Source organism: Erinaceus europaeus, chromosome 8 (assembly GCF_950295315.1).
Source record: "Erinaceus europaeus chromosome 8, mEriEur2.1, whole genome shotgun sequence".
Taxonomy (NCBI): domain Eukaryota; kingdom Metazoa; phylum Chordata; class Mammalia; order Eulipotyphla; family Erinaceidae; genus Erinaceus; species Erinaceus europaeus.
Genome location: NC_080169.1, coordinates 82,998,419 through 83,016,120, shown reverse-complemented (window position 1 = coordinate 83,016,120; position 17,702 = coordinate 82,998,419). Strand labels below are relative to the sequence as shown.

At 37.3% G+C, this 17,702-nt stretch overlaps 1 protein-coding gene across 12 annotated transcripts in view; it reads right to left on the bottom strand.

Moving 5' to 3' along the window:
* FOXP2 (forkhead box P2) overlaps positions 1 to 17,702 on the bottom strand; it is a 629,028-nt gene that overhangs the window by 502,690 nt on the left and 108,636 nt on the right. For 10 of the 12 annotated variants that reach the window (XM_060196460.1, XM_060196464.1, XM_060196461.1 and 7 more), the window contains one exon: positions 10,654 to 10,760. The exons of 1 other annotated variant lie outside the window; for it this stretch is intronic. The gene's annotated coding sequence lies outside the window, so the exon portion shown is untranslated. Of the gene's footprint in view, positions 1 to 10,653; positions 10,767 to 17,702 lie in introns of all 12 variants that reach the window. One more of the 12 variants, XM_060196448.1, reaches the window with a different exon arrangement.

Here is a 17,702-nt window from a genome sequence, read left to right as displayed (position 1 = left end):
CCCCCCGGGCTCTCAGCTCCCCCTCTCTCAGATCACGCCACCTGCTCTCCCCCCGTGGTCAGGTAGTGGGGACGGCCATTGCCGGCTGGTCCCACGTGGTCTGAACCAAATCCCCCCCATCCTATAATAAAGATTTGTGTACCAATTTGCGCTGGACGTCCACTCTCTTCTCCGCGGTGCAGCCCGACACCTGACTGCCACAACAACATCTGGCACCCAATGTGGGGCACGAACCCACGACCCTGAGATTAAGAGTCTCATGCTCTACCGACTGAGCTATCCAGGCGCCTCCTTCAGATCTCTGTGCAGTAAATAAAACCATGCAGGTCTGGGGCTCCCCCCAAAGGGGTTTGACTCTTGCTTCTGCAATTCCCACAGGAATTCCAATCATAGCTATTGATATACAAGATTGTTTTTTCTCTATCCCCTTGCCCTTCCCCCACCCCAAGCAGGGAATGTTCCTTTACACACCAAACCTTCCCTTCACACCACACTGGCTTTTACTACTCCCCTACTTGTCCCTTCCTGTTTTGTTATATCATTTAGGCTTATGCCCAAAAGGTTTCTGCTCCATGATAGTCTTTTACAGACTTTGTACATCTTATGCAATTACTAGATAGAAAGATAGAAAAGATGTAGAGATATTGTGAAGAGATGAGTCTCTCCAGGTAAGTCTCTCTCTCTAAAGAGGGGTTGAGCACAGGAGGACGCATAAATCTCACAAGGTTGGCAGCCATTTAAGCCTTCCTTCCTCCACAGAAAGTCCTACATCTTCCCACCTGAGCACGGCATTCCATAAAAACATTTAAGCCTGCTCCATTCCATTTTTCTTTACTGTGTCCATTTAGATATAAAGGGATAGGAGGAGATGTTGCTGAGGAGTTATTCTGATGCAGTCTCCGCCCCCAGGTTTTACTATGCCCCACGAAATCCTAGCAGTGCCCCCTTCAACCAATCCTGGCCCCACACGTCACCCCTGGTTGTCGCCCAATAAAAAGCCCGCTTGCCCCCCCCTCTGGGCTCTCAGCTCCCCCTCTCTCAGATCTCGCCACCTGCTCTCCCCCCATGGTCAGGTAGTGGGGACGGCCATTGCCGGCTGGCCCCACGTGGTCTGAACCAAACCCCCCCCATCCTATAATAAAGATTTGTGTACCCCTTTGCTCTGGATGTCCACTCTCTTCTCCGCGGTGCAGCCCGACACCAGACCGCCACAACAACACTGCCCTAATCCAACTTTCCCATCCTGTTCTTAAGTGTGACACCATCTCCTCAGACAACATATTAGTCAACCACCATGTTAGCTATCAAATTCAAGCAAAAACTACAAAAGCCATGGGCCCCTATGAACATACCTAAAGCCCAACCACATGCTGCTTGCAAGAATCCCATCGGACACAACAAGATAAACACAGACTTAAAGTGAAAGGAAGGAAAACTATCATACAGGCTAACGGACCACAAAAAAAGGCAGGAACAGCCATTCTCATCTCAGACACAATAGATTTTAAATTAAATAAAGTAATGAAATATAGGCAAGGACATTACATAATTATTAGAGGATCAATCAGCCAAGAAGACTTAACAATTATTAACATCTATGCACCCAATGAGGGACCATATAAATACATCAAGCACCTACTGAAAGAACTTCAAAAATACATCAATAGTAATACAATAATAGTGGGAGATTTTAACAGCCCACTCTCACACTTAGATCAACAAAGCAGAGAATAAACAAAGACACAAGAGAATTAAATGAAGAGATTGACAGACTAGACATCTTGGACATTTTCAGAGTCCTTCACCCCAAAAAACTAGAATACACCTTCTTTTCAAATCCACATAACACATACTCAAGGATAGACCACATGTTAGGCCACAAAGACAACATCAATAAACTCATGAACATTGAAATCATCCCAAGTATCTTCTCAGACCACAGTGGAGTAAAACTAACATTTAACAACAAAAAAAAATTATTAAAATTCACAGAATTTGGAAACTAAACAACATACTCCTTAAGAACCACTCAAGCAAGGAATTCAAATGTTCCTGGAAACAAATTAAAATGATGACACAACCTATTAAAATATTTGGGACACAGCTAAAGCAGTATTGAGAGGGAAACTTATAGCCATACAATCGCATATTAAACAACAAGAATAAGCTCAAATGAACGACCACACTGCACACCTCAAGGACTTAGAGGAAGAGGAACAAAGGAACCCTAAAGCAACCAGAAGGACAGAAATCACTAAAGTTAGAGCAGAAATAAATAACATTGAACATAAGAGAACCATACAAAGGATCAATGAAACCAAATGTTGGTTCTTTGAAAGATTAAACAAAATTGACAAACCCCTAGCCAGACTCACCAAACAAAAAAGAGAGAAGACTCAAATTAATAGAATTATAAACAATGGAGGAGATACCACAACTAACATCATAGAAATCCAGAAAATCATGCGAAACTTCTACGAAGAACTATACGCCACCAAGGTAGAGAATCTGGAAGAAATGGAAGCATTCCTAGAAGCATATGCCCTTCCAAAACTGACCACAAAGAACTACAAAACCTAGATGCAACAATCACAGAGAAGGAAATTGAAACTGTTATTAAGAATCTCCCCAACAACAAAAGTCCTCAACCAAATGGCTTCACAAACAAATTGTACAAAATTTTCAGGAAACAGTTAGTACCCATACTTCTTAAGCTTTTCCATAAGATTGAAGAAAACAGGAATACTCCCCTCCACCTTCTATGAAGCCAACATCACCCTGATACCAAAAGCAGATAGGGACACAACAAAAAAGGAAAACTACAGACCAATATCTCTGATGAACATAGATTCCAAAATATTAAACAAGATCTTGCCAACCGGATACAGCAGCACATCAAAAAGATTGTTCATCATGACCAAGTGGGATTCTTCCCAGGAATGCAAGGCTGGTTCAACATCCGTAAGTCAATCAAGATCATTCACCACATCAATAAAAGCAAAGCCAAAAACCACATGATTGTCTCAACAGATGCAGAGAAAGCCTTTGACAAAATCCAACACCCATTCATGCTCAAACTCTACAAAAAGTAGGAATAGATGGGAAATTCCACAAGATAGTGGAATCTATATATAGCAAAACTACAGCCAACATCATACTAAATGGACAGAAACTGAAAGCATTTCCCCTCAGATCGGGGACTAGACATAGCTGTCAACCGTCACCATTACTCTTCAACATAGTATTGGAAGTTCTTCTCATAGCAATCAGTCAAGAGAAAGAAATCAAAGGAATAAAGATTGGAAGGGAAGAAGTCAAGCTCTCACTATTTGCAGATGATATGATAGTATACATAGAAAAACCTAAAGAATCCAGCAGAAAACTACTGGAAGTTATTAGGCAATATAGCAAGGTGTCAGGCTACAAAATCAATGTACAAAAATCAGTGGCATTTCTTTATGCAAACACTAAATCTGAAGAAGAAGACATCCAGAAATCACTCCCATTTACTATTTCAGCAAAATCAATCAAATACCTAGGAATACAGTTGACCAACGAAGTGAAAGACTTGTATACTGAAAACTATGAGTCGCTACTCAAAGAAATAGAAACTGATACCGAGAAATGGAAAGACATCCCATGCTCATGGATTGGAAGAATAAATATCATCAAAATAAATATTCTCCCCAGAGCCATATACAAATTTAATGCAATATCCATCAAAGTTCCACAAGTTTCTTTAAAAGAATAGAAAAACACTACAATCATTTATCTGGAACCTAAAAACACGTAGAATTGCCAAAACCATCTTAAGGAAAAGAAACAGAAATGGAGGCATCACACTCCCAGATCTCAAACCATATTATAAAGCCATCATCATCAAAACAGCATTGTACTGGAACAAAAATAGGCACACAGACCAGTGGAACAGAATTGAAAGCCCAGAAATAAATCCCCACACCTATGGACATCTAATCTTTGATAAAGGGGACCAAAGCATTAAATGGAAGAAGGAGACTCTCTTCAATAAATGGTGCTGGGAAAACTGGGTTGAAACATGCAGAAGAATGAAATTGAACCACTTTATCTCGCCAGAAACTAAAATCAATTCCAAATGGATCAAAGACCTGGATGTTAGACCAGAACAAATCAAATACTTAGAGGAAAAGATTGGTAAAACAGTTTCCCACCTACACCTCAAGGACATCTTTGATAAAATAAACCCAATTGCAAGGTAGACTAAAACAGAAACAAACCAATGGGACTACATCAAATTGAAAAGCTTCTGCACATCCAAAGAAACTATTAAACAAACAAAGAGACCCCTCATAGAATGGGAGAAAATCTTCACATGCCATACATCAGACAAGAAACTAATCACCAAAATATATAAAGAGCTCAGCAAACTTAGCACCAAAAAAGCAAATGACCCCATCCAAAAATGAGCAGAGGATATGAACAAAACTTCACCTCAGATGAGATCCAAAATGCTAACAAACATATGTAAAACTGCTCCAGGTCACTGATTGTCAGAGAAATGCAAATTAAGACAACATTGAGATACCACCTCACTCCTGTAAAAATGGCATACATCAAAAAGGACAGTAGCAACAAATGCTGGAGAGGCTGTGGAGACAGAGGAACCCTTTTGCATTATTGGTGGGAATGTAAATTGTTCCAGCCTCTGTGGAGAGCAGTCTGTAGAACTCTTCAAGGCTAGACATAGACCTTCCATATGATCCAGTAATTCCTCTCCTGGGGTTATACCCCCAAGGACTCCATAATACCCAACCAAAAAGAGGTGTGTACTCCTATGTTCATAGCAGCACAATTCATAATAGCTAAAACCTGGAAGCAACCCAGGTGCCCAACAACAGATGAGTGGCTGAGAAAGCTGTGGTATATATACACAATGGAATACTATGCAGCTATCAAGAACAATGAACCCACCTTCTCTGACCCATCTTGGAAAGAGCTAGAAGGAATTATGTTAAGTGAGCTAAGTCAGAAAGATAAAGATGAGTATGGGATGATCCCACTCATCAACAGAAGTTGAGAAAGAAGATCATAAAGGGAAACTAAAGGCAGGATCTGACTAAATTGAAAGTAGGGCATCAAAGTAAAACCCCTGTTGTGAGGGGAAGGGTAGACATGTAGCTTCCTGGGCCAGTGGGGGGTGGGGGGGATGAGTGGGATGGGACACAGTCTTTTGGTGCTGGGAATGGTGTTTATGTACACTCCTAGTAAAGTGTAGTCATATAAATCACTAGTTAATTAATATGAGGGGGGAGAAATTAATGTATGTCTCGAAGTTTTTTAAAACACAGACTGAGTCTTTTTAATATATAGGCTGTGTATTTGATATGCGGACTCACTCAAAAGCCTAGACCAAGTAGATCAGAAGCAACCAGTGGCACAGCTATATACAAGATACTGGGCACTATACAGCAAACCCTAACAAAAGGACTTTTCAAAGTTAACCGAATTGCCAAATAATGTGATGATAACATTAACTATCCATTGTCTTTTTGAACCCTAAGACAGCAGGAACCTCACATCTCCACTATAGAGCCTATATTTTCCCCAGTCCTGGAACCTTAGGATAGGACCCACTTTCCCGCATGCCTCTCCCAATCCATATCAAATAATATTGCATCTGCCGATCGCAACCTAATCAACGCGGCGATTGCCACCTCAACATGCTTCAATTCAGACTGTGTCCAGAGACTTCACATGTGGAATGACAACCCTTCAGCTTCATTACTCAGGTGAAACCTTTCCTTTCATAGTATTCTCTAATTCCAACCCAGGTGGCTCACTTCTTAACAGAGTCCCGAAACCTAGATATAGACCAGGTTCTGTGAGAAACAGCATAGTTCACACGTATCCATAAACTAGTGCAAAATATATACCTGAAACAGAAGTACACTAGAGTTTGCAGTGAGTACTCCCCCCCCAACACTTCCTCTCCACTATTCCAACCTTTGGGTCCATGGTTACTCAACAATTTGTTTGGCTTTGCATGTTAACTCTCTTTTCAGCCACCAGGTGCCAGATGCCAGGCTTCCCTGGACTGAAGACCCCACCAATGTGTCCTGGAGCTCTGCTACCACAGAGACCCACCCTACTAGGGAAAGAGAGAGGCAGACTGGGAGTATGGACCAACCAGTCAACGTCCATGTTCAGCGGGGAAGCAATTACAGAAGCCAGACCTTCCACCTTCTGCAACCCACAATGATCCTGGGTCCATGCTCCCGGAGGGAATAGAGAATGGGTAAGCTATCAGGGGAGAGGATGGGATATGGAGATTGGGTGGTGGGAACTGTTTGGAGTTATACCCCTCCTACCCTATGGTTTTGTTAATTTATCCTTTCTTAAATAAAAAATAAATTAAAAGAAAGAACATACCTAAAGTAGAATTCCTTGCTTCTTTGCACCCTAATATCTCAATTCTAATGTGCTCTATTCCTACTTTTTGGTTCCTGTCCACTAGTCATATTGTTAGGCTTTATATATTTTATTTAATACTCTGTTTATTGTTTTAATATTATTAATGATTTAATACTGATTAACAGGACTATAAGATAATAGGGATACAATTCCACATAGTTCCCACCACCACAGTTCCATGTCTCATTAAAACCTTCCCTATTCTTTATCCATCTCAGGGAGTATGGAGCAAAATTCTTTTTTTTTTTTTTTTTAATTTTTTATTTAAGAAAGGATTAGTGAACAAAAGCATAAGGTAGGAGGGGTACAACTCCACACAATTCCCAACACCCAATCCCCATAACCCACCCCCTCCCCTGATAGCTTTCCCATTCTCTATCCCTCTGGGAGCAAGGACCCAGGGTCGTTGAGGGTTGCAGAAGGTAGAAGGTCTGGCTTCTGTAATTGCTTCCCCGCTGAACATGGGCGTTGACTGGTCGGTCCATACCCCCAGTCTGCCTCTCTCTTTCCCTAGTAGGGTGTGACTCTGGGGAAGCTGAGCTCCAGGACACATTGGTGGGGTCTTCAATCCAGGGAAGCCTAGCCAGCATCCTGGTGGCATCTGGAACCTGGTGATTGAAAAGAGAGTTAACATATGAAGCCAAACAATTTGTTGAGCAATCATGGATCCCAAGCTTGGAATAGTGGAGAGGAAGTGTTAGGGAGGTACTCACTGTAAACTCTAGTGTAGTCCTGCTTTCAGGTATATATTTTGCAGTAGTTTATGGATACGTGTGCACATAAGCTCTCTCACAGAAACTGGTGTATATCTAGGTTATGGGACTTTGTTAGAAAGTGAACTACCTGAGATGAAATTAGAGTGTACTATTAAAGGAAAGGTCTCACCCGAGTAATGAAGCTGAAGGGTTGTCATTCCACACGTGAAGTCTCTGGATACATTCTGAGGTGAAGCATGTTGAGGTAGCAATCGTTGCTTTGGTTAGGTTGTGATCGGCAGATGCAATGTTATTTGGTTTGGATTGGGAGATGCATACGGGAAAGTGGGCCCTATCCAAGGGTTCCAGGACTGGGGGAAGTAGGGGCTCTATAGTGAAGATGTGAGGTTCCTGCTGTCTTTATGGAGTGCAAAGGTGGAAGGTCTGGTTTCTGTAATTGCTTCTCCACTGGTCATGAACACTGGAAGATTGATCCGTACCCTCAGCCTACTTTATATGTTACCACCTTTCAGCATCCAAGTTGCAAATACATCATGATTCCATCCTGACTTCCCTGGGAAGAATATCTCAGGAATGAATCCTGGAACCTCACCTACCCAGAGCCCTATCCCACTGGAGAAAAACAGAAAAAGGCCGGGTATAGATCAATCTGCCAACACCAATGTCCCCGCAGAGAAACAATTATAGAAGTCAAAATTCCCACCTTCTACACCCCATAAAAAATTTTAGCCCATATTTCTAGAGGAGTAGAAATGTTAGGGGAAGATGACCAGAGTGCTCTGAACTCCAACTGCAAGATGTTGGAGACAGACGAGAAAAAAGGAAGGACACTGAGAAGTATTAATAGGTGTAGGTGTGACTTATAAAGGAAGAGAAGGTAGGACCATAGTAAAAAATGGGCAAATATATATATACAGATATTTATAGTAATAATAGTCAACACATATCTTCAACCTTGGGAGAACTACTGTAACTCCCAGTGGAGGGAATGGGGATACAAAACTCTGGTGGTGGGAATGGTGCAGAATTATATATCCTTGTTATTTTATAATTTGTAAATCAATAATAAAATAAAAAAAGATGGGGCATATGTTCAATATAACACTACTCTGAAATAAAAAAGATAAGGTAGTATCATCTGGAACTAAATGGATGAAACTGGAATTAATTAGGCTAAAAAAGATAAGTAAAGAGGTGAAGAACACCTAATGGATGTTTTCATGAATTTATGGAATATAGAGGAAGAATAAATATTCTTGCAAAAAATTATTTAAATAGTAACCAGACTATCTCTTGGACTTTGTCAGAACTAGGATGGTTATATGAGACAGAATTTTGGTGGAGAGTATGGTGATGTAGTATGTATGGATATGAAATTATTGCCCTGAAATCCTGTGACTTTGCAAAACACTGGTAAATCACAAATTAAATAATAAAGTTAAAAATGAGTTTGCATACTCCTAAATAAAAGCCATTTTGACAATGACTAATCATTGAATTCTTTTTAATGTTTTCATTAATAGTTTTCTTTACTTTTTACCCAAGGAGGAGAACACATAATGACAATGTTATTTAAATATTTGATGGTGTGTAATATGACCTTCAGATAATAAAATAAACTGATAAGTCTTCAGTAAAGCACATTAACTACTATAGTACTAATACAAATCAATACCTTGAATAATAATATAAGTGAAAACAAAAGTTTCTTTGACATGTAGTGACAAAAAGTTTGACACAGTTATTAAAGCTAATTAATATTAGATTGTATATTATTCAACTCTTTGTTTTTGCCACTGCCAGAACTGCACCGTGCTCAGTCAACTTTTTTTTTTTTCAGACAGAAAATGACAAAGACAGAGAAATATGATAGGGAATGCCTTATACTATACAGGAAAGCTAGCCTACAAGCTAAATCTTATGTAAACATATTTAATGTCATTTTAGCATAAAGGTCATAGTATTAAAAAATAAATAGTAAAATAAATTTCACTACTAAATATTTTAAAGAACATAAGAACAAAACTGACAAGTGTTTAAATGTCTCTTATACTGATGCTGGAAGATATAACATTGTTTACAATTACTGACAGGATCAAATATGAATAATTCCATGCAGACATTCCAATTTACTTTATACTAATGAAAAGTAAAAATTCAGTGTTTCCACTAGCCTAGAACATTATATCAAAGAGTAAGGGAAATATTCACTGTTGCATATAAAATTCTATTACTGAAAATTATAATTGCTTTCAATATTTATGAATTACAATTTATGGAATTTGATGTACATGTAATAAAACTTCAATTACTTATGGTGGTAGAAAAATTTATCACTTAAATATACCCTAGTGGACCCATCATATACATTTTCTTGCATATCAGTTTCCAAAGACTGTCACCTAAAGCTAAATATCCCTATTAGATTCTTTACCCTATTCCTGTTTTAAAGTCAGTGAAATGGCTGAAAGACAGCATATGCAGGAGTGAAATCAGAAATAGTAAAATCCCTAAACACTCCTTCACGTATTCTACATCTTAAATAACAGAGTTAAATGTTGTGTTTGAAAAAACAGAAAGTAAACCAATAGTATCTTTTCTCTGAAGTTCTACTACAGATCAGAATTTTATTGTCTTTTGCCTGAGGTCATTGCAAAAACCCAGTGTAAAAGCAGATAACAGTGTGATACTTAATATGAATAATAAAGATCATAACACAGCAAAAAAGCATTTCAGACATTTTAAAAAGCAATAACATATTTTACTGAAATTAGAAAATGTGTCTCCATAGTTTACTGGTAGGTAAACTAACAGTGTGATTTCCTTGAGGGTAAGTAATATAAGTAGATCATTGTATTCCCAGTAGAATATAAAAACAGAAGATCTTTTACCTTCTCACACATTAGTTTTCATCTATAACCACATATATAACAACATATAACAAAATAAATTGATATTAGATAACCACATGGTGAAAAGTAAATTTCACTTTTTAAAAGATCTATTTATTTTTAATACATATATATTCATTTATCTATGAGGGAACTAGAGAGAAAGAAAGAGGACTAGAATATCACTCTGGCATCTACAGTACTGGGAATTAAACTCAAGACCTCATGCTGGTAAGGTCCTGAACTCTACTCCTTACAGAACCTTCAATACCGCTTTAAAAGTGCATTTCTTTGGCAATATTTACAACAGTTTTATTAGTTATTACTGTTCTGTGTTAAAAAGAGAAGGGGAATGAAGACTCAGAAACCATAAGTAACTTACCCCAAACCATCAGCTACAAGTTACAAAGTTGAGAAGCAAACCGTTATCTTACAAACTCAGTTCTGTTTGTCTATAAATGACTGTCCAGCTGACTACTAAGAACTTGAAATGGAGTTAGTCTGAATTGAGTTGAACTAAGTGAAAAATATATACTATATTTCAAAGTAAAACATTTGAAAAATGCTAAATAATTCAAGTATTCAAAACAACTCACCTTTATAGTGTGCCTGGTCTGCAATGAGTGTGACCCAGGTTCAAGTGAGAGTCCTCTTACATTTGAGGAAGCTTCCGTGTGTGATCTTTCCCTCACTCTCTCTTATTCTCTATCTGAAAATAAAAAGAAAAGAAAAGAAAAGAAAGTCACCTTGGAACAATGAAATCCTGGTGACAACTATAGAAAGTAAAGGTAAAATAACCTGTAATTTTACATCAGTTATATGTTAATAAAATCTACTATTGAAAATACTTCTACAATTTTGCTTTCTATATGAAATTAAAAATGTAAACATCACATATGGGTTTTAAAATATACTTCTATAAGGCTCATTGATCTATATGGAAAATTTTATTTAAAAAAATAATTTCACAGAAGGGAATAAGATTAAAGGAAGAAGTGACATTTACTCTAATGGATCTTTATGTTGTCATGTACATTTTGACTTTCCAGTATTAAATGATCATTTAAAATGCCTTATAACTTAATTACATTGGGTTAAATATATTATGAAGTAAGAGATTAACTATGCAAAATCTCAATATAGATCTTACATCTATATAATACTAAACTACATCATCCTAATGTAGTTAGTAATGATAACAAAGCAAATGAAGGAGAAATGAAGAAAACATGAAAAGACATTTCAGATAAAGAAAAAATATACAATAATGATGGATCAAGAAATAAACAGTGAATTACAAAGAGAGTTTTCATTGTATAAAATATAGTATGTAAAGAAACTTGAAAATGGCAGAAAAATAAACTAACATTCATTGAGTTTGGATAGAGTTTTGCCTGCATTACCTTATTTTATATCATTATTTATAAATGGAAAATAACCAACCAAACTTCCTTGACCACACAGTTGGCAACTTATCCTCAGAAACTAGAGTGAATAATAAGAATATATATATTGACACATATAATTTGAATAGAGGTGGTAAGAAAGTTTGGAGATATTTTATCTTTATTTTCAGTTATAAAATAATGATAATATTTTATTGTTTCTAAGGCATAAAAATAGATAGAGGTGCACGGCAGTGGTGGCACACCTGGTTGAATGCACAAGTTTACCAGATGCAAAGACCAGGTTCAAGCCCTGTTCCTCACCTTCAAGGGTATAACCCTCAAGATTGATGAAGCAGTGCTACAGATATCTCTATCTCCTCGTCCCTCTCACTTTCTCTCTGTTATTCCAAATTAAAAAAAATTAAATAAAATAAATATTTTTGAATAACAGCAAACTTGAAAATGGTAAAGAAGAATTCACAGTGGCCAAACATTTATAGTAGCCACAGTAATCAAAGAGATGGAATGAGCCAATAAAAAGAAAGTAGTAAAAGAATAGGTAAAAAAGTGTTAGACAACCATTAAATAGCAATAAAACTAAATAAAATTTATTGAGTTCCAGTTATGTACCAGCCACTGGCTAAGTATTTTATACACATTCTCATTTAATACTCAAAATATCTAGTTACGTGAGTATAATTATATATTCCTACATTACCTATGCAAATTAAAGATTAAGTCACTTGACCTTTCATCACAGGGGCATAATTTAAACCCACTTTTCTCTTTACCTAGCTATTTAACCAGCTATGTAATGTCAGTTTTATGCTAATGATCTCAAATTCAATTTGGTTACGAGAGAGAGAGTACCTTCATTACAGAAAAGAAGGTACACTGAAGTCTAAAGAGTTGAAGTAGGAACTGGACAGTAGTGCACCCAGTAGAATGTACGCATTAAGTGTGGAACCAGACTCAAGGCCCTGGTCCCCACAGGCAGGGAGAGAAGTCTCATGAGTGGTGAAGTGCTGCACTAGGTGTCTCTCTATCTCCCCATTGCTTGAAATTTCTTCCCATCTTTATTCATAAAAGGGCAAATTAAAAGTGTACACAGAGAGCTATAGATTCATGGAGCAGGTAGTGAACTCAAGCAAACAGTAACTCTGGCAGCAATAAAAATAAGTGAGTGGGTGAGTGAATGAATGAATGAATGAAGTTGAAGTGATTTAAAACTAGCTAATAACAAACCAAAAATAAGAATCCAAGTCTGAAATTTTCAGATAAAAAAAATGGTACATCTACAGAGTAGAACAATTTTCATGGCTAAAAATAATCTATCAAGCTATTAAAAAAGGGGAAAAAAAACCTTCATACTGTATGATTCCAACTATACTACATTCTAGAAAAGACAAAAGATAACTAGTTGCCAGGAGTAGGTGTTGGATAAACAGATTCAAGAAGCTTAAAAGATTTTTAGGGGATCATACCCTGTATAATACCACAATGATACTTATATGCTTATGAATGGATGACTACATAAAGAAGCTTTAGGATATATATTCAATGGAAGACTAATTTGCAATTTAAAAAAAGTAGGAAAATGATAATATGTCCTTTCTGACAAAATGGGTAGATCAAGAGGTGGCCAGTACCTTCCTTTCCTTCTAAATCCTTCATATTATTTTTCTGCACTGGAAATTTTGTACATAAAGACACAGGCCCTTTGGAATATAACTAAAATATGCCTACTAGCTATCTACAAAATGGAGGAGCCCTAACTCTTCATCTGCACTATTCCAGCCTTCAGGTCCATAATTGGTCAACAATTTGTTTAGCTTTGTATGTTAACTCTCTTTTCAACCACCAGGTTTCAGATGCTAGTATGATGCCTACCAGACTTTTGGTCCATGATTGGTCAACAATTTCTTTGGCTTTTATGTTAACTGTCTTGTCAACCACCAGGTTCCAGATGCTACCATGATGCCAACCAGACTTCCCTGGAGAGACAACCCCACCAATGCGTCCAGGAGCTCTGCTTCCCCAGAGGCCTTCCCCACTAGGGAAAGAGAGAGACAGACTGGGAGTATGGATCAACCTGTCAATGTCCATGTTTAGCAGGGAAGCAATTACACAAGCCAGACCTTCCACTTTCTGCATCCCACAATGACCTTGGGTCCATACTCCCAGAGGGTTAAAGAATAGGGAAGTTATCAGGGAAGGGGATGGAATACAGAGTTCTGGTGGTTCTGGTGGTGGAAATAGTGTGGAGTTGTACCCCTTTTATCCTATGTTTTAGCCATTTTTTCCATTTTATAAATAAAAAATTTTTAAAAATTAAAAAAAGACCAGGGTCTAGCAGGTTACGTTTGTAATGTCTATGTATTGCCCTATTTTCCCTTTAACACTATAAATGACATGCTTATCTAGGGACAGGTGTTGGTGCACTGGGTAAAGTGAAAATGTTATAATGTGTAAGGACCCAGGTACAAGCCCCCAGGCTCTACCTGTAGAGGGAGAGCTTCACAAGCCAACAAACAGTGCTGCAGGTGTCTCTTTCTCTCTCCCTGTATCCCACTTCCATCTCAATCTCTCTATCTCTATCCTATAAATGAATACAATACAAAAATTAAATTAATTTTAAGAGAGATGATATGCTAATCAATGCCAGTATTCACTAAACATTTCCACATCTAGGATTTACAGAAACCATACAGATTTAAGTCACTTTGTAAAATAACAAATTTCAGTGGATAATGTAACCATTTTTTATAATTTTCTGTCTTCTTATTCATCATTCAAAAATCCTTAGACATCAGAAGAAAGTATTCTACTATATACATTACTATGGGCATGATAGAAGGTTGGAATAATCTTGAACAGATTATTTTTTATCAAAAAGTCAAATATTCTGTGTAATTATGAAAATACAAACACATAGAATTAGTTTCTTTTCAAAACATTACAATGAGTTGCAGCTTGATCTAGATTTTTCACATCCTACTCTGTCTGGTTCCGCCTTAAGGGTTTGTTTGCATGACTACACTTCATTATCTTCTCAACCAGCTAATCATTCGAAAATATCACTGGAAGACACTGTTGCCAGTGCTATTTGGTGGTGTCCACCTTTAAGTCAAGTGAATTGATCAGAGAGTTGATTATGTAAATGTGGCACTGGTCAGAGAGTAAGTCCATTATCCAATGTAAAAGAAAAATAGAAAATTTTATCTGTTAGTTCAAGGTAGGTTGTGATTTTAAGTATCCTACAGTCCATATATATCCTGACTTATAACAACTTTAGTTAGATATAAAAAAATTTTACCAGATAAATGATTGTAATTTTTGTTCTCTTAAGCTTGGTAGAATTCTGATAGGTATTGTATTAAATTTGTATATGGCTGTGAGGAGGAATATTCATTTTGATGATATTAATTTTTCCAATCCATGAGGATGGGATGTCTTTCCATTTCTTGATGTCATTTTCTGTTTCTTTGAATAGTGACATAGTTTTCAGTATAAAAGTCTTTCACTTTTTTGGTCAGGATTATTACTAGATATTTTACTGATTTTGCTGCAACAATGAATGGGAGTAAATTCCGGATATACTCTTCTTTGGATTTAGTGTTTGCATAAAGAAATGTCACTGATTTTTGTACACTGTATTTGTAGTCTGACACCTTGCTATATTGTCTAATAACCTCCAGTAGCTTTCTGCTGGATTCTATAGGTTTTCCTATATATACTATCATACAATCTGCAAATAGTGAGAGCTTGACTTCTTCCCTTCCAATCTGTAATCCTTTGATTCCTTTCTCTGGCCTGATTTCTATGGAAAGAACTTCCAATACTATGTTGAAGAATAATAGTGATAATGGACAGCCCTGTCTAGTCTCCAATCTGAGGGGGAATGCTTTCAGCTACTGTTTGTTGAGTATGATGTTGGCTATTGGTATGCTATATATGGACTCCACTATCTTGAGGAATTTCCCATCTATATCCATTTTTTGTAGTGTTTTGAGCGTGAATGAGTGTTAGATTTTGTCAAAGGCTTTCTCTGCATCTATTAAGATAATCATGTGGCTATACTAGTTTGGTTGTTTGTTTTTCCCCTGAGCCTGAAATCTGAAATGCAGATGGATCCAAGTTATTGTCTGGGGAGATGATGTTATGGCTGCATAAAGGACCAGAAAGTTGGATCAGGAAAGAGAGTAGCTCTCAAATATGGTAAAGGTGTATAGATATTATTGACTGTAAACCTCATGGATTTGATGTGATCTGGGGCCCATATTCAGCTTGGGAGCCTATGTGACCTCTGCATCCCTATAGATCTAAGCTCGCATTCTGTGGTCATAAGTAGGAACATTTCAAGCTGCCCCAATATGGACCCATCTTCCTCAGGTGTAGCCACAGGCCCTTTGGAATATAACTAATATATGCCTACAAACCAGAGACCACCCCACCCCACCCCCCGCCAGCTCTTCATCTGCATTATTCCAGCCTTTAGGATCATAATTAGGCAACAATTTGTTTGGTTTTATATGTTAACTCTTTTTTCAGCCACCAGGTTCCAGATGCTAGTATGATGCCAACCAGAATTCCCTGGACAGACAGCCCCACCAATGTGTCTTGGAGCTCCTTTACTCCAGAACCCCGCCCCACTACAGATAGGTACACTGGGAGTATGCATTGATCTGTCAACGCCCATGTTCGGCAGAGAAGCAATCACAGAAGCCAGAGCTTCCACCTTCTGCATCCCACAATGGCCTTGGGTTCATACTCCCAGCAGGTTAAAGAATAGGAAAGCTATCAGGGTGGGATATGGAGTTCTGGTAGTGGGAATTGTTTGGAGTTGTACCCTTCTTATCCTATGATTTAGTCAATGTTTCATATATATATATATATATATATATATATATATATATATATATATATGTATGTAAATGTATATATGTATGTATGTATATATGTATGTATGTATGTATATACATATATATATATATATAAAAGATAATAATATGTTTTTTGGTTTTGCTTTTATTGATGTGGTGAATGACATTGATTGACTTAACGTATATTGAACCAGCCTTATAATCCCGGGATAAATTCTGCTTGGTCATGATGACCTATCTTTTTGATATACTGCTGTATCTGGTTGGCTAGGATCTTCTTCAATATTTGGCATCTATGTTCATCAGAGATATTGATCTATAGTTTTTCTTTTTTGCTGTGTCCCTATCTGCTTTTGGTATCATGGTGTTATTGGCTTCATAGAAGGTGGAAGGCAGTGTTCCTGTTTCTTTGATCTTGTGGAAGAGCTTTAGAAGTATAGGTATTAACTGTTTCCTGAAGGTTTTATAGAATTTATAAAGCCATCTGGTCCAGGACTTTTGTTGTTGGAGATATTATTGACAACTATTTCGATTTCTTTGTCTGTGATTGGTCCATTTAGGTTTTGCAGTTCTTGGTTCAGCTTTGGAAGGATACATGTTTCTAGGAATTCTTCCATTTCTTCCAGATTCTCTAGCTTGGTGTTATATAGTTGTTTGTAGAAGCATGATTTTTTTATTTCTGTGGTATCTGTTGTGATATCTCCTCTATCGTTTCTATTTATTCTATTTAACAATTCTATTTATTTGAGTCTTCTCCCTTTTTTTTTTCTTTTTTAGTGAGTCTGGCTAGGGGTTTGTCAATTTGGTTTAATTTTTCAAAGAACCAACATTTGGCTTCATAGATCTATTGTATGATTATCTTATTTTCAATGTTGTTTATTTCAGCTTTATTTTTAGTGATTTCAGTCCTTCTGATTGATTTAGGATTCCTTTGTTCCTCTTCTTCTAAGTCCTTAAAGCATGAAATAAGGCCATTTATTTGAGCTTTTCTTGTTCTCTAATGTATGCATGTATGTCCATGAGTTTCCCTCTCAGTACTGCATTAGCTGTGTCCCAAATATTTTGATAGTCATTTCTTCATTTTCATTTCTTTCTAGGAACATACGAACTTCTTGCTTGAGTGCCTCTTTGACCCAGCGGTTATTAAGCAGTATGTTGTTAAGTTTTTATCTACCACCTGAGGAAAATGGGTCCTGAAATTAGGGCAGCTTGGAATGTTACTATTTATGACCACAGAATGTGAGCTCGCCCTACAGAGATACAGAGGTCACATAGATTCCTAAACTGAATATGGGCCCCAGATCAAATCGATAGGTTCTACAGTGAACAATATTTATACACCTTTCCATACTTGAGGGCTACTCTCTTTCCTGA